This window comes from Crocodylus siamensis, chromosome 13, assembly GCF_052110815.1.
Source record: "Crocodylus siamensis isolate JL-2025a chromosome 13, ASM5211081v1, whole genome shotgun sequence".
In the NCBI taxonomy this organism is placed as follows: Eukaryota; Metazoa; Chordata; order Crocodylia; family Crocodylidae; genus Crocodylus; species Crocodylus siamensis.
This window is the reverse complement of record NC_143407.1, coordinates 6,514,056-6,533,488: the sequence shown is the minus strand read 5'-3', so window position 1 is coordinate 6,533,488 and position 19,433 is coordinate 6,514,056. Positions and strand designations below refer to the sequence as shown.

Sequence of the window (19,433 nt, the reverse complement as noted above, 5' to 3'; positions counted from 1 at the left end):
GACCCCTGCAGAGGCAGGCTCTGGCACGGTGGGGAACAGTCACAGGCCTGGCTGCGGGGTTTTCATTTCATTTTCTCTTTAAAAAAGGAAAGCTTTTTAAAATATAGGTTAGTGGAGGCCATCCTGCAGTGCGAGCAAGGTGCGGCCTTCCTGCAGGGCTGAGTTGGCTGAAGAATTGGACCCAGGGTGGGTGGTGTGCACGCTGCTGTGTACCGATTGCTCCGACTCGATCCTCAGCGCATCCTTCAGCTGTCTGTCCCTCCACGGGGCGCGGAGCCCATGTTGGTGGTTGGTGCGGACCCGCAGGCGGACCTGGAGCGCTGTGGCGGCTGCTGCGGGAGACTCCGTTCCCCAGGGTGCGTGGCCCGCGGGGCTCTCCTCGGTGGTCAGCAGTAGCACCGGGTTGCTGTTTTGTACAGATGAGAACAGAAAACCCGCTGTTATTTAGTGAACGCTGCGAGAAAGCCTTCAAACCCTAGGGGTGAGACTGGGCTCCCTGCTGCAAAACAGGACCGTGGTGTCACCAGGGCACGGCATAAGGCGGGTCCAGGCCCACCCTGCTCTTCCTCGTGGGCCTGGAGCCACCTGATGCCGCCCCCGGGGTTTTGTCCTGAGGTGTGTCATTTCTAGCAACATGTGCATGGAAATTCTCTTTTTTAAAGGCAAAAAATAGGGAAAAAAACCCTATTGTTCACCAAGAACGGCAAGAAACCTGTTCTAGGGGAGAGTTGCAGATCCCTGCTGGAAAAGAAGTAACATTTTGAGACCGGGAGGTGAAGTGCCAGTATTATTGATTGTGTATTGACTTGTACCTACAGAAATGTGTGTAACGGATGTGTGTGCAGAGCACGTGCCATAACGAACACAGTGATCCTATGCCACTCTCCGTCTGTCTGCACCTAACAGGCAAATAGCGATATTCACGCAGCATGGGTTTTGCGTCTAGTGCAAACCTGTATAACACGTGTGCTGCACACCCACAGACTAGGGACAGAGGGAGGGAAGGGGGCAGGGGAGCGGGCGGGCTGAGAAGGGAAGTGTCAGCAGTGGGGGAGGCAGCGGGGGAGGCAGCGGGGGGGCTCTGTAGTGAGCGCAGGCAGCAGGCAGGGCAACCAAGTTAGGCATCTCCAGAGAGAGAGAAGGGGGCATCTGCAGGACCAGGGTCCAGCCCGGTGCCTCTGCCGGTGCTGACTCGCTCCGTGTCTCTCCCTACAGGAGCTCAGGCTGGGGCTGCTGCTGAGCTTGGAGCTGCCGGAGTCGGAGCCGCGACCTGCTGCTGCTCGTCCCTTACCCCAGTAAAGCTCCCCCGTGTGCGTGTTCATGTGGCTCGGTTCAGTAACGGCGTTTGCCCCCCTGCCTGCGTGTGGCTCTCCTACACCCCCGGGGTCGGGGCCCTTGTGGGCGGAGGGGGGAGATCTGTCAGCCCTGGCCTTTGCCCTGCAGCCCCGCTCCCACTTCCGAGTCATTTTTTCCAGCTGCTGGGAGCTTCAGGCCGACATCACTGCAGTGAGGATACTCGGGTCACACTTGGAAGGCTCCGGTTCTGGCCGCTCATGTCAGCAGGACTTGGCTTACTGCCTTTCTTATTGTAAAGTGATGGCGGGACATGGGATGTGTCTAGTCATATGGTCAGAGGAACTGGCTGCTTCATGGCAGCCATGGCTGACTCCTTGTGTGTTCAGAAAGGTCAGCACTTGCTGCAGAGGAAGACACAAATGTCAGCATTGCGCTGTCTTCCTTCAGATCTTCCTGGAGTATTTCCCTCCCCACCCACATAGCAGAAATAACCATTATTTCTAATGGTGAAGGTTCATGCTAGGAGACATCTTTCATCTGGATGGAAGAGAAGAAATAAACTGGCATCTCCATGGCTCCTTGATGGTCACATGACTGGAGTAAAGCGTTGGGCTAAAATGCAGATCAAAACCCCCTAATTACGTGAAAGGTCACCAACATATTTTTGGGGAATCCAGGGGTCACACAGAGTTCAACTTGGGGTCACAGAGTTCAACTTGGGGTCAGCTACAGGTCAAATGCCCCCTAATTAGGTGAAAGGTCACCAACATATTTTTGGGGAATCCAGGGGTCACACAGAGTTCAACTTGGGGGTCAGAGTTCAACTTGAGGTCACAGCATTCAACTTGGGGTCAACTGCAGGTCAAATCCCCAGTAATTAGGTGAGAGGTCACCAACTTATTTTTGGAGAAACCAGGGGTCACACAGAGTTCAATGAGCGGTCACCTGAGGTCACATTTGGGGTCAACTGCAGGTCAAACCCCCAGTAATTAGGTGAAAGGTCACCAACTTATTTTTGGAGAAACCAGAGGTCACACAGAGTTCAATGAGAGGTCACCTGAGGTCACATTTGGGGTCAACTGCAGGTCAAACCCCCAGTAATTAGGTGAAAGGCCACCAACTTATTTTTGGAGAAACCAGGGGTCACACAGAGTTCAACTTGGGGTCACCTGAGGTCACATTTGGGGTCAACTGCAGGTCAAACCCCCAGTAATTAGGTGAAAGGTCACCAACTTATTTTTGGAGAAACCAGGGGTCACAGAGAGGTCAGCGTGGGGTTCCTGTAGGCCAAGGCCCCAGAGTGAGGTGAGGTCGACGCAGTGCTCTTGAGGCTCCATTTGCTTCCTGGCTGGTCCAAGGGCCGTGTTGGGGCTGTGAGGGGCACGGCGGGGGGCAATGGCGGGGAGTGGGTGAGCGGGGCCGGTGCTACGTGGCTGCACTCCCCGTGTCCCAGGGAACCCCGGCATCCCGGCTCCCTGCCCTCCCCGACTCCCCCAGGCATCCCCATTGCCACCCTCCAAGTCACATCCTCTCCTGTTACGCACCCTCCTCTGCCCCTATTCCCATGGCAGCCAGGCCCTCCGCTGTGTTCATCTTCCAGCAGATGCCGGGGGTCCCAGCGCCTGGGTCCCCCCTGCTGTGGGTGGAGCACAGGGCAGCCCAACTGTTCCAGGTCATTTCTTCACATGCATGGAGCCCTGGGGGCGGAGCTAGCCTGGGTGATCATTGGAGGGGTGCTGTGACGTCATTGTGGGCACCCACCAACCCCTGCTCAGGTTTGTGGCCCCCACGAAAGTCTGCAGTGATGTCAGAGAGGGAATCCTGACAGTGCGTGGGGTCTGATGTCACTATGACTCTGCCAGAAGGGGTCCAAAGCCAATGGGGAGCAGGGAGATATGTAGGAGTCAAGGCCCAGCACCCTGTCACATCAGGTGGGCCCTGATGACATCACAGGGTACCAGAGGGGAATCCGGCCCACTTCAGAGCTTAAATTTCAGCACTAATGGGTGACATCACAGGTGGGGATTTCCCAGTGGGCAGCAAGGATGACATAATGGGCTGAGGAAGATGTAGAGCCACAGCCTGATGACATCATCAGCACGGTGGGTGCGGCAAAGGCCAGGTCCCAGTGACATCCAAAGCATGGCAGGTAAGGCTAGGGCCAGGCCCCGATGATGTCACTGCCTAGGCAGGCCTAGGCCCCAAAGACATTGCTGGCAGCTAAGAGTGACCAGGTCCAAACTTGCTGATGTCACCCGTAGGGTGGGCAGGGCCAGGTCCAGCCTTCAACGAGATCATGGCGGGGTGGGTGAGGCTAGTTCCCGGCCTCGCCAGGCTCCAGCCACAGGTGCTCAGGGGAGCCGGAGGGCAGCAGGAGGTGGCCGTCAAAGACGAAGTGCAGAGGTGCCACGTCCAGCCCGGCCGCCATGCAGTACTGCCCCCTCAGCCCAAGCAGTGGCGCTGTGTGTGTGTGGGGAGGCTCAGTGTCAGAGCCGGGCTCCCCCACTCCACAGATCCCAGGCTCTCGGCCCCCCTGCTCCCACCCGAGGACCCCTTCTCAGCATGGGGACACTGAGCGTGAGCTGGGAACCCATGTTGCGACCCGGCACTGTCAGGCTGAGCTTGTCGGGGGGGGGCGCCTGCCCCACAGTGCCGCTGTCCTCTGTCGTGCTCCTCCATGCTCCCCTAACTGGGGGGGTAAGCCAAGTCTGCACAAGATGCACAGCTCAGCACCCCAACGCCCCACGCAGCAAACCCAGACGCCCGGGTCCCCGGTCCCCCTGCTCCAACCCCCACCAGAGAACCCAGGCATTTGGGCCCCCACTCCCTACAGGGAACCCAGGTGTCCGGGTGCTCACCGAGGATGTCGGCCACATCCAGGTCAAGGGCATGGGGGCTGACGCTGAGCTCCAGCAGGCAGTCGTGCCACAGCAGCGGGACATGGGTGTGCAGCACTCCTAGGAGCTGTGTCAGCTGCTCAGCCGCCCACCGCAGCGGCTGGATCTGCAGGGAGTGACACGTGTCAGGGAGGGGCAGGCGACCTGGACCCCCACCCCTGGGGGGCGTCCTGCAGAGGCGGTGCAACGGGGACTCACCGGGCCAAGGGGCGGGCGGTGCAGTTGGGCACAGCGGCGCACCTTGAGGCACAATGCGGGCTGGCGGGCACCGGGGCAGGCAGCTCCAGGAGGACCACGTCTGCTTCGGGCTCTGTACGCAGGCTGCGCTGCCAACAGCACCGAGTTCAGGCCCTGCAGCTGCTGCTCCACCACCCTGTGGGGCCTCGGGCACAGTCAAGGGCAGGCTGGGGCGCCCCCACACAGCACTATCCCCCATGCCACCCCTCATTTCCCCCCCACCCCCAGCGCCCTGCACAATGCTTTGAGGCACATGAGGCTATCAGCTGAAAGTGCTGATCGGACCCAGCCTGCTCAGACGTACTCTGTTAGCATGAGTGTGTCTAACTGCATTTATTATTGTTCTGCTGAAATAAGGGATGAGCTGAGTTCAAGGCACGTGAGGTGTCAGCCTGTCAATGCTGAATAACCCAGCCTGGCTGAGATGTGCTCTGTTAACCCTTGTGCTTATGTTTGATTGCATTTTATTGTTGCCCTGATCAACTGAGCTCAAGGCATATGAGGGTGTTAGCCTGTCAATGCTGAATAACCCAGCCTGACTCAGGTGTGCCCTGGTAGTCAAACACATACCTGCACATCCACACACAGATGGATTCGGTGGTTGGAGGAACCCAGCCCCATTGAACCTGAGTCCTGCAAGGTAGCTCCATTGCGGGTGAGGACTTGCAGAAGGGAGAGATACAGAAACACAAGTGACACAAGCAGCACGTTGCTAGAATTACAGAGGCCCCAGAAATGTAAAAAAATGAGTACACCCCAAAGTGACAGGAAATCTGGTAACACTAGGCTTTGTTGGAGCTGGGTCTTAAACACCTCCAGGGATGGAGGCTCCACCACCTCTCTGGGTAACCTGTTCAAGCGCTTTGCTACCCTCCCGGTGAGAGAGTTTTTCCCAATATTCAACCTCAACTTTCCTTGCTGCAACTTAAGCCCATTGCTTCTTGTTCTGTTGTCTGCCCCCGCTGAGATCGGTCCAGCTCCATCCTCTTTGCAGCCGCCCTGCAGGGAGTTGAAGGCTGCTATTCAATTCCCCCTTACGATTCTCCTCTCCAGACTCAATAAGCCCACTTCCCTCAGCCTCTCCTCACAAATCACATCCTCCAGCCCCCAAACCTCTGGTGACGCATAGGGGGTGCACGTGCACTCCTACGAAAAGGTGGTCGCTGCTGAGATCAACACTGGCCTCCGTTGACGCTGCCGGCGGCATCTATGACTGGTACCGACCCGTGGTTGGCACTCCACCCCCCCACACCAGTGGCATCTGCGAGAGCTCCCGGCTTACTGCTGCCGCGCTCCTGCTGCCGCTGTGCCCCCCCCGCTGCCGGGGGCACGCTTCATTCCTGCCCCAAACCATTTTTTTTTGCCCTCCACTGGACTCTCTCCAATTTGTCCACATCCTTTCTGTAGTGGGGGGCCCACAATTAGACGCCATACTCCAGATGTGGCCACACCAGTGCAGAATAGAGAGGAATAATCACTTTCCTGGACCTACTGGCACCACTCCTAGCAATGCAGCGCAATATGCTGTTAGCCTTCTTGGCAACAAGGGCACACTGCTGGCTCCTATTCAGCTTCTTGTCCACTGTCACCCCCAGGTCCTTTTCTGCATCCTGGTGAGGTGCATCCTCACATACAATAACAACCCATGTTTTCTCCAGTTAACAAGAAACTAGAAGCTTTCACTAACACAGCTTGGGAGGCCACGGGCTGAATTATTCAGTGCCAGATTGAAGCAAAAACAACCAGCCCTTCACTGGAATGAGTTAAACACAGTCCATAGGGCTGTGGAATCGGAGCTACCAAACGGCAAAGCAAAGGGTAGCTGTACAGGTGGCACCTCAAAGCCATTAAAAAGAGGGTTGACTCATTAACGCCCGTGGAGGGAAGAGCTCAGACAGGATCAGCCAAGAAGTCAAGGGACTCTCAGAACCGTTTGGTGGATGAACTGCAGGTGTCTGCACTTGGCACAGATGAGCAGAAAGGGGCATCTAGGCAGAGAGAAGAGCTGGCACAGGGGTGGAGGCATCTAGGCTATAAATACAGGGGTTGAGACTTGCCCGTTCATAGCAGGCGGGGGGGTGCCCATCCTGTGTTGCTGACCACTGCCCAGGCGGCATCACGGAGCTGGGCTGGGGTCTGCACAGCCCCTGCAAGACCATAAACCTCTTGGAGCTTTCAGCACCCAACACAAGCACCAGTGCATCACACCCAGGCTCCGGGGGCTGCTGCAGGCATCGAGCTCTGAGAGCACCTGAACCTAGGCAGCCTGAATCCCACAAGCGACAGCAGTCAGGGAGCTGGCTGGGCACCCTCCCTTGCCACCCCCCGGCCTCAGTGCAACATCAGGGACCCTGACTTTGGATTCAGTAAGTGGCCGACTTCCCTTTGGTAGGATTGCAGCCTGGAACAGGACTCCAAGTTGGGCCATCCCCTCCAAATACATGCCCCCACAAGCTAAGGCAGGATGAACGTGCCAAACATACATGGCTGCCAACTCCGACTGAAGTATTCCAGGAGATCTTTTTCCCCAACATGATGTAATGTCAATAATTGTACTGTTCAACCCTTTCACAATATCTGTCTTTCAGTAGTCACTGGGAGATCAAGGCCGCTCCAGTAGACTCCTGGCCAATCCAGGAGGATTGGCAACTCTACAAACATAAGATCCTAAGCCCTGTCATGGACTGGATCAGACCCCAGCTCCGTCTGGCCCAGTCTGCAGCGTCCACCTGGTGACAAAGAGCAGGGGCTGGAAGGACGTGTGACCGGCTCTGACCTCTCCCGTGTGCACTGGGGGCACAGGCTGTTGTGATTCAGAGGCCGTGCCCTACAGCTCCGGATACCCCTCTCCTCCAAGGATGTGTCCATTCCCTTGGTGAATCTGGCTGAACTCTCTGCTTCCCTGTCTGGGGCAACGAGTCCCACCCTTTAATCCCTGGCATTAATTTAAAACTGATGGCCTCCTAGTTCTGTCGTGGGACCCCTCATTCTTGTCTGGTGAGGGACAGTAGATAACAAAACCCCATGGAGTCTCTCTTCCCCATTATGTTGTAAACCCGTGTCCCATGCCCCCTCTAGCATCTCTTTTCTAAACAGGCCTGGCCTCGTTAGTCTCTCCTCATCAGGAACCCCTTTAGGGTGCACATGAGTGAAAGATGGGGAAGGCTGAGGTGGGAGAAAGTATGAAAGGACCTACCCTGGAGATCTTTAAAAGGAGAGGGGATGCACACCCCCGGGACCCTCCAAGGGACAGGCTCCCCAGCAACCCCCAAGAGGCAGGGGATGACCTCCAGGGACCCCCCAAAAGACAGAGTCAGGGAAACCTCTCCCCTAAGAGACAGGGGGAAACACCCCCCAGTAGGCAGGCATGGTCAGGGGTGGGGGCAGGACCTCCCTGGGGGTCTGGGAGGAGCTCACCAGCCCTGCAGCACTGGCAAATCCTTCATAGACCTCACCTGGTGCAGTCTGCCCCTTACTGCAGCTCTGGGAGGAGCTCACTGCCCTTCAATCAAGGCTGCTCAGGGGCGGCCTCATTACTTTAGGTTAATTGGAGTCCGGGGCTCAAGCTCTGGGAGGAGCTTGGCTCAGTGGGGCTTGCTCCTGCCCCTGCCTGCTCAGGCACTAAGTGCATCCCCAGCAACCTTTTGCAGACCTGGTTGTGGCTGCGGGAAGCCCTGCTGCAGCCTTGGTTGCAGGCTCAAGTTTGTGCAAAAGCCTCACCTGAGCCCTAGCTGGTGGTTGTACCTCCTTGTGGCCATGGGCCCAGCTCAGCTGTTGTGGCCTGAGCCTGGCCCAGCCTGGGCTCCCTGTCCCAGTGCAGCACCAAGCGCTGACAGAGCCAGGCAAGGGGTCAGGGTGAGCCCCGGGCACTCAGGCCTGCCCCGGCTGCACTGAGGCTGTGCCCAGCTTGGGGCGCTGGAAAGCAGAGGCTTAGCCCCAGGCAGTAGCAGGCAGTGCCCACCCTGCGGGCTAACAGGGCACACGGTCCCTCTGCCCCGTGCACACAGCCCCAGGGCTGGCACGGGGTACGCAGCCAGCTCAGCCCAGTGCAGGTCAGCCTGGGCTCGGCTCCGGGCCCCGCACCTTCACCCGGGTGGTGCAGCAGCCCAGGGGTGCTACAGGCCTGGGGGTGCCCACCTTGTGCCTGCCCTGGGGATGCTGCAGCCTGGACCCACAGGGTGGGGGGTCATGCTGGGGCTGCCCTGTGTGGCCCATGGGAAGCAGCAGCGTGGGGCGCAAGAGTTGCCCCCAGGCTGGGGGGACGCAGCCTTGGCGGAGGGCAGGGAACCCTGGGCGGGGGCACCACAGCCCTAAAGCCTGGGCAGCGAAGGCAGAGCCCAGCCCTGGGGTGTGCTGCGCATGTCTGGGGGCAGATGCTAGGCCCACTGGAAAATCAGACTTCTTGTGTCTTGCTTTCAAGCTAAGGATCAGAGAAGAAGAGAGTTATTTCCTTGATGGTTGGGCAATCAACCCAATGTGCAGTGAGTCTATAATCATCCATCCCAGAAAGGCCCATGCACATTATCCAGTGTCGTCCAGCCCAGCTGTTGTCTGAACATACCCCAAGCAATGAGGCTATGAGGGAAGGAAGGAAATTCAACCCATGAACAGATCTGGTATCAGCATACCCTGGATTGTAACCGGCTATAATCACATTTAGACCAGCTGCGTCTGCGGCTACGGTCTGAAAGTCCAGGCAGAGTTGCATCAGTGCTGCATGCAGAGGGGCACAGCACCTCCCTGCTCCGTGCTGGGACAGCTTCAGGGTGACAGGCTGAATGCATTATTGGCAACTGAAGGTCACTTTCTAAGCGCCAGGGGTCAACAGTTCACATTATAAAGCTGAGAAAGATGGAGTTAATCAGCACCAACAAAACTGGCCCATCTTTTAACCACTGGAAGGGCAGCATCTTCCAGCCAAAGACGACTGGAGACAGCCGCTGACCTGGGCGGGTTTTCATGAAAGAATAACATACAGACAGCAGGAGGGAGCTGATGACTTGAGAACATCTGGAAGCCATTTCTGAATGAAATCCAGTCACACTAATGTACAGAATTAGCAAAGCAGCCAGACTGGTTTTGTCAGCGAGGTCTTTCCATTTGTTTAGGCAGAACAGAACATCAAGGGAGCTTTACAATAGCTGGGACTCTCTTTAGTATTCATAGATATGAGATGATAAAAGACAACGTACAGGGGACAGGGGCTTCTCTTCAATATTAATAGCACCATAACACCAATGGCCTGCATCAGGATTAGTGCCCCTTTGTCTTGCCTTCTGCGTGCTCACTGTCACAGACAGCTTCCTGCCCCGAGAGCTTATGATCCAAATAACCAAGGCAGACCACAGTAAGGTGGCAGCTCTCTTTTGACAGGGGGATCCCAGGCACAAGGAGACTAAGGCCCAGGTCCTGAATGTTTTTCAGTGGGAATGATCACAGAATTGATCTCAGCGGCTTAGTGAAGTCTGTTCAGAGCATCAGTTCCTCAACCCCCAGATCATTCTTCCTCCTCTGTTTCACCTTCATTTCTCCTGCTCTAATGTACTAACTGCATCTGCGTCCTTTGAAAAATCAATCGTTTTGCTTTTTTAAGTGGCTTCTCTTTTTTCATGCCTTTGATTTGAGGTCCTTGACTTGAGGTGACTTGGGTATGATTTTCAGAGGTGCCGGGCACCCGCGACTCCCAACGTGAGAGCAGAAAATAAGGCAGACTTCTTAACACTTACTCAGCTCATGGTAAAACCCAGATGGCTGGATCCTGCTTCTGAGGAAACTGAGGCACAGAAATGAAATTAGCGGTGGGTCACAAAATAATCGAGGCACGGAGAACCCCATGGGCCTGGCTCAGTTCTTTGTAACAATTCGGCTTCGGTTTAACCATTCAAGGGAAAAACTGCAAAAGTGCTTAAGTGGCTTGAGAACATTAAGCAACTTAAACCCTGAAACTTTAAACTGGGGTATCAAACTTGACTGTGCCCCCCGCTACCTCTTCCCCCAGGCTGGATCTGTATCGCAAGGCTCCATCGAGGCCGGATCCATGTATGTAGGGGTTAAGGCAGTAGTCTCCCCTACCCAGTGCCCCAGTGGGGCTCTACACTTGGGAATTTGGGAAGCGATGCTGGATCTGGCCTGTGGGTTGTACCCTTGGCATCCTTATTTAGGCATCTTGGTACCTTTGAGGACCTGGGCCTTAGAAGTATAAATCACACTGAGCTATAATGAGGCTTTTGCTCTCAAGGCTTTGATTTTTAAAGTGTTTTTGGTGCTTAGCACCCACTAAAGTGGCTGGGGAAGTAGGTACCTAAATGCCTGTGAAGATTCAGAGCCAAGTTTCTTTGGAGAACGGGAACTTGGCACATATTGTGGGTCTCTCTCATCGTGGCAGGCACCACCGTCAAGTAACTACCAGCAAACGCAAGGCAAACGGATGAGTCCCAACCTGTTGTAGATTTGTTGTATTGCTGAAATCTCTCCCGAGATGCTCCTCTTTGTGGGAAACCTAACCCCCAGGACAAAGAAGGAACAAAGGGAAAGTTTTTCAGCCCTACTCGGAGAAGAGAACAAACAAACAGCAACATCTCAAAGACAGGAAGGAATCCAAATGCTTTAGCAAATGAAATCCAGACTCGTTCGGAGTCCAAAAGCAGCAGCATCAAGCCCGTGTTAAGCACCAGCCAGGGAAAAAAGAAGAAGAGGTAAATGATGCAAAATGCTTTTGACAAGCACAGAGGGAAGAAAAGATGTTGAAGAAGATCTGCGACTAGTCACGGCCACGTGGAACCGAATGGAGGGAAAGACGGCACCCCGGTTGTCCCACTGCAAGAGCAAAACCCAGGTTTCTGCCACCCCAGCTAATGGAGAATTGCCACGAGGAGAATGGGGCTTGCGGTGGAGCCGCTCTGACTCCATCCAGCGGAGAGCAGCGGTGCCTGGGTGGACACGTGCGTGTACACAAGTGCGAGTGTGTGAACAACAGCTACACATATACACACACAAAAGCCAGTTCACTGCAGCATCAAAGAGCAGACCCACGAGTCAAACGAAACCAGTTCAAAAAAGAGCCGTCCCACCAACCTAGAACGGGGTATAAATATCAGTCACGAGGCCAAATTCTGGCCTTGCTTATAACCATGCTGGCCCATTTAAGTCTGTGTGGTTACGCCGTGTAATTGAGGACAGGATTTGGCTGCCTGCCCTGAACAAACAAGCACAGTGCTAGCTAATTACCAAACCCATCCAAACCTCAAAGGCAGCTGAACACACGCTCTCTGTCCCCTTCCGCTCCCAACAACACGCACGGCCTCGAGTCCCAGCCCTGCCTCGGGTGGGCCGTTCTGCGCCAGGATGGAGCTTCAGTGCATGTCAAAGTCCTCCTTTCTCAAATGATCCCAGCATTTCAGAGGCACCAAAATCAGTCTCTAGCAATGCAAAGTGATCAGCTACCTAAATACAAAGCGGGGTGAGGGGGGAGGAAAAGCCGCTTCTGTAATACCCAAAGGCTCAGGAAAGGTTACCAGTAGCTGTGAACCCTACCCCCTTGCTGTTAGCCTGGGGATCGGGGGGGGGACACAAGGTGCCCCAACTATCTGTCAGGTCACTGCTGGTGAAAAGACCAGCGCAAGGAGTTTCCGCACAGCTCTCCACCCGCGTCGGGAGAGGGGTGGGTGCAGAAGCCGTCCATCAGTAGATCAGTGGGAGAGGTCATTGATTTTCCGGGGCTGCAGGTCGAAAGAGTCCTCCGGGGGTGCGGCGGGGGGATGTCCAGCCAAGCTGCTGCTGATGTTAACTTTTGTGGTGCTTTGTTTTTCGCTGTCTGCTCTGACTGCACTTTCTTGGGTGAAGATACCCCACTGGATTAGCCTTTCCAGCTTCCTTCTGTTCAGCTCAATCGCTCTTAAAATCTCTTTTTTCCCCCTCCCTAAGTCCCCCCCAGACTGGAGGGGTGCGGACCAGACTCTCTAGGCACTAGCTGACCAGCTGGTACAGAGAAGTGCTCAGATGCCTGCCTCTTCCCTCAGACCTCCCCCTTTCTGAGTCGTGCCCAGGGACGGTGCTGGGGTGGGGTCTGCGGCCTATGCACTGCCAAGCATGAGCTCCTGTGAGTTGGGCTGTTTGTGGCAGTGCCTAGAGCAATTCCCCGGCTGCTCTAAACTCCGCCAGGACAGCGAATAAGCGTGAAGCAGCTGTTTTTCTGACGGCCCTCATTTCCCGAGCAGTTGAGAGTCTATTATTTCAGAAACAACTTAAGCCGTCCTGCTGCGTACAGAGGCCACGCTGTCTAGAAGAGAAGCGGGGTTAGAAAGCGAGGAAGCATGGATTCTCTCCTGTTGATGCTCTCTGTTACGCCGGGACAGCTACCAGGGTCACCTGAGCACCAGGGGTGCCTCTACACATGCAGCGAGGCTACTCCAATGCACTGTAATTAGCTATTGGATTTAGCTTTACGAGGAAGCAGAGGGACTTGCCATACTGGGCTTCAGTTCACTCAACATAGACTGCCTGGGTGACCTGCAAAATGAGATTACAACTTACTAGCACTATCCTGTCTCACAAGGGTGTCAGGGGTAAACGCTTGAAGACCGGGAAGCCCCCCGCTACAGCAGTGATGGAGGCCATGGAAGTACCACAGAGAGTGACTCGCTCTCAAAGGGCTGGGATAGGAAATGAGCAGGCACACATGTGACAAGGCATGTGATGTGAGACACGAGTTGCAGACAACGCCAAGGAAATTGGCCTCTGTGTGTGGGTGAATGCTTCTACCTGGGTATGATTGTGCACAGCGCCTGAGAGCATACCCCCCCAGCGTCGGAGGGGGTGTGCACGTGGCTGGGCGCAGCTGTGTGTGAAAAGAGGACGGTGTAACCATGAGTGTGGAGGAAGCATGGTGTGATGGGAAGAGCACCGGAGTGGGACTCTGGAGCCCCGGCTCTGTCCAACACCATCACGCATGTTACTTGCTCATGGGCCGATCTACAGTTTCGACAAGCGGGGTGCAGCCGGTGAGGTGCATCACCACACGTATGCCAACATATAGTTTTACATAAACTAGAAGTTTAATAAAACACTCAGGGCCTCGGGCTGCAAGATTCAGGTTAACAAACAGAGCTTCATTGGAATACATTAAAAACAAACTGCAGGGCTGTGAAGTAGGAGCTTGATTGGGGGAGTAAGGAACAGACAGCAGAATTGCAGAACAAATAGCTGGATGGGTGGAACATCAAGACCATTAAAAAGAAGAAAGGGCTGGAAGGAAGAGTTTAGGAGGGGTCAGGTAGATGATAACGAGCCAGGAAATCAACTGACCTTCTTAGCACGGCCTGACTAGAAATGCTGCTATCACTGCCAGGCAGTTGGTTTTAAACTTTGGGTGCAGCAGGAATCAAAGGGAGGTGCAAGTGCATGAGTGCACCCCCTCTGCCCCCCGACCCACCCTTGTACTTCTGGCAGACTTCTGTTCTCTACCTCGCCTATTGAGACTGCAAGCGTTCAAGGGCACAGGCCATCTCCTACATCGTGTGTACAGCACCTGGCGCAAGGGAGACCCACTGCCCACAGTTGTGCGACCGTCCCCTCCATGTGAAGCTCCGTTTCATAGTTTCATAGTTTCATAGTAGCTAGAGTCGGAAGGGACCTAGGTAGATCATCTAGTCCGACCCCCTGCCTTGGCAGGAAAGAGCACCGGGGTCAGATGACCCCGGCAAGGTGCTCATCTAACTTCCTTTTAAAAATCCCCAGGCTAGGAGCCTGCACCACTTCCCCTGGAAGCCGGTTCCAGGCCCTAGCCGCCCTGACTGTGAAGTAGCGCCTCCTAATATCTAATCTAAACTTACCCTCCGCCAGCTTGTGACCGTTATTCCTGGTCACTCCTGGCAGCGCACGGGGGAACAGGGACTCCCCCAATACCTGCTGATCCCCCCTGACCAGTTTGTAGCAGGCCACAAGGTCCCCCCTTAACCTTCTCTTGTGGAGGCTAAACAGGTTCAGGTCCCGTAGCCTCTCCTCATAAGGCCTGCCCTGCTGACCCCTGATCATACGAGTGGCCTCCTCTGGACTCTTTCCATATCGTCCACGTCCCTCTTGAAGTGTGGCGCCCAGAACTGGACGCAGTACTCCAGCTGCGGCCTGACCAGTGCCGCATAGAGGGGGAGGATCACCTCCCTGGACCTGCTCGAGATGCATCTGTGGATGCATGACAGGGTACGGTTGGCCTTCTTGACTGCCTCCCCACACTGCCGGCCCATGTTCATCGTGGAGTCAATGACAACTCCAAGATCCTTTTCCGTCTCCGTGCTGGCAAGAGGGGAGTTCCCTAACCTGTAAGTGTGGTGCCGGTTCTTCCTCCCCATGTGCAACACCTTGCACTTATCAGTGTTAAACCCCATCCTATTCTCATCCGCCCACCGTTGCAACCTGTCAAGGTCAGCTTGTAGCCTATTGCACCCTTCTAGTGCACCCACATCCCCCCACATCTTAGTGTCATCAGCAAACTTGAACAGGGTGCTTTCTACCCCGTCATCCAAGTCACTGATGAAGATGTTGAACAGTGCGGGCCCGAGGACCGAGCCCTGCGGAACCCCACTGCCCGCGTCCTTCCAGGTCGAGAAGAACCCATCCACCACCACCCTCTGGGTGCGGCCCTCCAGCCAGTTGGCGACCCATTTGACCGTGTGGGCATCGACACCACAGTCTCCCAGCTTTTTGATGAGGACAGGGTGAGAGACAGTGTCGAAAGCCTTCCGGAAGTCCAGAAAGACTACATCCACAGCAACCCCTGCGTCTAGTGATTTGGTGACCTGATCGTAAAAGGCCACCAGGTTGGTCTGACAAGACCTGCCACTGATGAACCCGTGTTGGTTGCCCCTGAGCATGCATTCCCCCGCAAGGCCCTCCTGGATGTGTGCCAGGATAATTTTTTCAAAGAGCTTACCCGTGTGTGTGTGTGTGTGTGTGTGTGTGTGTGTGTGTATAGAGTGTGTGAGACTTTCCCTAGAGGTGAGTGTGTGTGTTTGCACTATTACGCACATGCATGAAACAACTGCCAACTTTCCCGATTTCGGACAGACAGCACATTTTGTTTAAAAACAGCGATTCTCCAATTCTAAACGGCTTCAGTCTAGTTTGTGCAGCTCAATGTAGGCTAAAGGTATATCACTGATTTTCCTCCAAAAATATTGTTGCTAAAGGCTTTCAATTGTTGGGGGGCGTGGCAGCTGCTGGCACCGTCTCAATTACACAGCAAGCTCCCCGGTACTGAGATATTTAAACTAACACCATCTCCTCTCCAATTTCAGCTGCATTTGTAAAGAAAACAACTCCCACCGACTGCAGCAGGAAATCACTATTTGGGTTTATGAGGCACCTCTTCCTGCCAATCCTCTCTGAAAAGCCTCTGCTAGGTTTTGCGAGGCAGGTATCTGACAGCCGACACAGCTGCGCTGTTCTTTGAGTGATTCAGGCCTGGACTGTCTGCAGAGAAACAGTCAGGGGTGGTTTGCCAGTCTGACTAGACCAGCAAACCCTCCTAGAGCAGATGCAGCTTTTCGCAGCAAAAACATCTTTGTCATACTGGCAATGTTGGTGCCGCTTACGGGAGAGCTGCAAATGGAATAAGCTTCACACGTGGATTTACGCTAGAGCTTTTGCTGCTTAAAAAAAAAATTCTGTTAAAAAGAATCACACCCATAACCAGCCAGTTTGTAGTGTAGGCCGAGCTTTAATGTCTCTGCTTAATTTGTGTTTTTATACAGCGCTACAGAGCCCTGGGCCATGCCTGGAGCTCTTAAGAACGAGTGCAGTGTAAACAGATAAAACTAAACCATCCTAGTACATCACTTCCGATAGCCATTCGTATGATGAGAGATTCAAGTTCCCTGCCCATCCGGACCAGGCCTGGGATAGGTTGCATGCTTTGAACTTCCTCCACAACGGTCTACTCGTATCATTTCCTGCTGCTGGGAAGTAATGGGACAAAACTAGGCAGGCAAGACTTAGACCAACATGACTACAGCCAAAAACCCTGGGGCACGACTAGAGCATCTGTCCACTCCAAATACACTTAGGCCTAATGTCAGCTCATGCTGAAGCAGTGGTTTCTCCCAGGTATTTTTGTGATCTCTACAAAGGCAGAAAGTCCAGCTCAACTCCTGCTCCAAACACAACCGGAAGGGAAGATCTCACTCCTACCCTTCATTAAGAAAGAACATACAAGATACAACTGCAGGACCCAGAGAGCATGGCACCCCAGTGTTATTTGAGTCTACTTCTACTGGTGTGACAGGGATCAGAATACGGCACTTTTGCAATGGGAGGAGAAGTATTCATGCCAGAGAAGAAGCTTGGGGGAAACACCACTGGGCCATGGGCTGGTACCTTATCCCAGCAGGCCAGGAACTGGAAAAGGTTGTCTCAGCATAAATTCAGGGCCCTGTATGCTTGCCCAAATGCCTGCAGCTGGGTTTTAAATGAGCTGGTAGGAAAAACAATGGCATTTAATGAAGCTGAGGCCAGGGATATGATTACAGCTCTTTTTGAGGCATGAACAGATCTCGCCTAGCTTTTCAGGAGCAGCTCGAGGAGCCATAGAAATTCGTGTTGCCGCCGCTCCCCTGCTGCCAAATTTCTGGCCCTTTGGGGAGACTCACAGGCTGGATGTCATGGCTCCACGGGTGAGATCTGTCCTGTGGGCTGTATCTTGGTCAATCCTGTTCTTAAAACCGCACAAGCTGCCCTCTAACCACCAGGCACAATTTCTGGAAACATCAAGAACACCCTAGACAAACACCCACAGAGAAAACAGTGGGGCAAGAGCATTGTCAGTGTCCTGCCATTTCTAGCCCCAGAAGTTTGTAAGGCAATCCAGGGAGAGGACCATGCCCCTGCTCCAAAAGGACAGCCCCCCACCCCCTTGCCCTGCAATGTGTGCCATCTCAGCTACTGTAAGGCATGGTCTTTGCTCTGCTTGGCACTTCCCCTTTGCAGGTAAAAGACTGATCAAATCCGCAGCTGGAGCTGGTGACCTCAGTGAGCTGGCACAGGTGAAGCTGTCGAGACCACTGCCGTCAAACCTTCTTTTCTGGGGTGTGGGGAGGGGTGGAGACCGTCTTGCAGGCTGATGGACCTGAAATGTTAATTTTTTCCAGCTGTTGTCAGTCTGGCAGGCTCTCAAAGGAAGTTTAATAGACTACAGTCTTCTCTGCTTGCACCCATCCTTCTGTGGCTTTTCAGAGCAGGAGCAGCCATGCAGAACCTGATGATTATACAGACAGATCTATCTTCCAGAGACTCATTTTCTCTTTGGCTCGCCAGATTTGGGCGGGGGGATGCCTTGTATTCGTGTCTCTCTCCCTGCGCCTTTAAATGGCCATTAATTCAACTGGAAGAGACCCATCCTGCAGGTGAGGATGGAGCAAAAGCGGGAGCAAGTGCGACCCAACTTTGTACGGTGCTTGAAAGCAAGCGGGAAACCAGATGATGAGTTTGTGAGGTCTCTCTCTGGAGCACACACAAGGCTGGTGTGTGGCCAAGCAGGAAACAGGATGGAGAAGGTCTTTGTAGTGAAAAAAAAAATCCTTTCACTTTCTTTATATTGATTTTGATTGCAGGCAGAAATAGCACAGGCTGCTGAAAGCTATCATTGCCAAAGCAACAGAAGACCTTCCAGCTCAATCAGAGCAGGGCCCTGTCTTGCATTGTGACCTGTCTCCAGCAGTTGTCAGCAGCATGTCTGCCAAAGGTGTGAAAGATCAGCTTAACCTATAAGCATAGCTTCTTTCTAATCCCTGTTAGACGTTGGCTCGTACCCTGACGGAGGGTTTGTGGTCTATCCCTTTCCAAAATTCCTGGCTATTTTTGAATCCTGGCTATTCAGACATAGTGTGGAAAAGCCCCTAAACAACATGGAGGCTTAAGACCAAAAGCAAATCAGATTTCCAAGCCCCTCAAGTCATTCTAGGTATTATCTCATTGAAAGTCAAAGGGACTTAGGCTCTTAAGTTGCTTGTTTTAATGGGGCCCAGCTCCTAAATCACTCAGACACTTTGCTTGGCATCCACGTGAATGTCTAAGGCACAGCATTCACATGCCTTGCAGCTAACCATGCATTTGAAGCCAAGGGCAGTTTCACATGGTTTTGAACTCAGCAGCATCAAGACAGTAAGATGAATGCAAAGTTAGCACTGTGTTTTAATACTTGTGTGGACCAAGGACTCCAAGCTCCATATGAAACAGCTCTGCTGTGGCTGGACAGGATTGCTTGCCCATCCTGTTTCAGTTCTTTGCATGTCTCTCCACACCCAAGCTGTGAATTAGGGCAGCTTTGAACAAGAGGCTGCTCTAACCCCAACTTTCAACCTCCGGCCCCAAACAGCAAGGGACCACCAAAGGGCAGTGCACTCCAGCCACATTTCTGGCCTGCCTCATGCTGGAGGACACAAGGAGAGTGGCTGGAAAATCTCCTGCATCTCCCCACCCTCCTCACGCAGTACAGAAACCACCCAACGAAGCTGAACTCTGGAAACTCCAGCAGATCCGGGGTAAGACTTCACAGCTGGCCTTTTTATCTCTATTTGGGAAAGTGCAGGTGCAAATCAATACTTGGGGTTCAGCTCTAGCCAACACATGTACTTTGTATTGCAAGGGGCTGAGGAAGAAGCAATGGGGAAGGAGACAGAAGGCTGTCCCATATGGCAGGAACTGCAGAGGAGAAGGCTCTCTCACAGTGGTGGCATTGAATAATCCACCCATGTATTATCCATTCAAGGCACTTGGCTTCAGCCTCCTTTTGGCTTGACAACCTCTCGACTTGGGTCTTAGCCATTAATAAAAAGCAGCCTGTTTCTGAAAAGCAATTTCCATGCAAAGGTGGAAGGTCAAATGAACCGTGCCTCAATACTTTCCTCAGCAGCAAAAAGGCAGAGCCCAGGGAACGTAGTTCCCTCACAGTCAATTAGCAATTAGACAATAAACTTTCATTATTAATATGCCCTGTATCTCGGCCGTAATAAA

At 53.8% G+C, this 19,433-nt stretch overlaps 1 long non-coding RNA gene across 1 annotated transcript; it reads right to left on the bottom strand.

The window, feature by feature from the left end:
• Positions 1 to 267: 267 nt before the first annotated feature.
• LOC149853771 (uncharacterized) lies at positions 268 to 4,570 on the bottom strand. Its single transcript, XR_016438858.1, has 3 exons — positions 4,392 to 4,570; positions 4,155 to 4,299; positions 268 to 406 (listed from the first exon to the last, which is right to left on the bottom strand). It is a non-coding gene; the product is annotated as an uncharacterized LOC149853771 (long non-coding RNA).
• Positions 4,571 to 19,433: the final 14,863 nt, after the last annotated feature.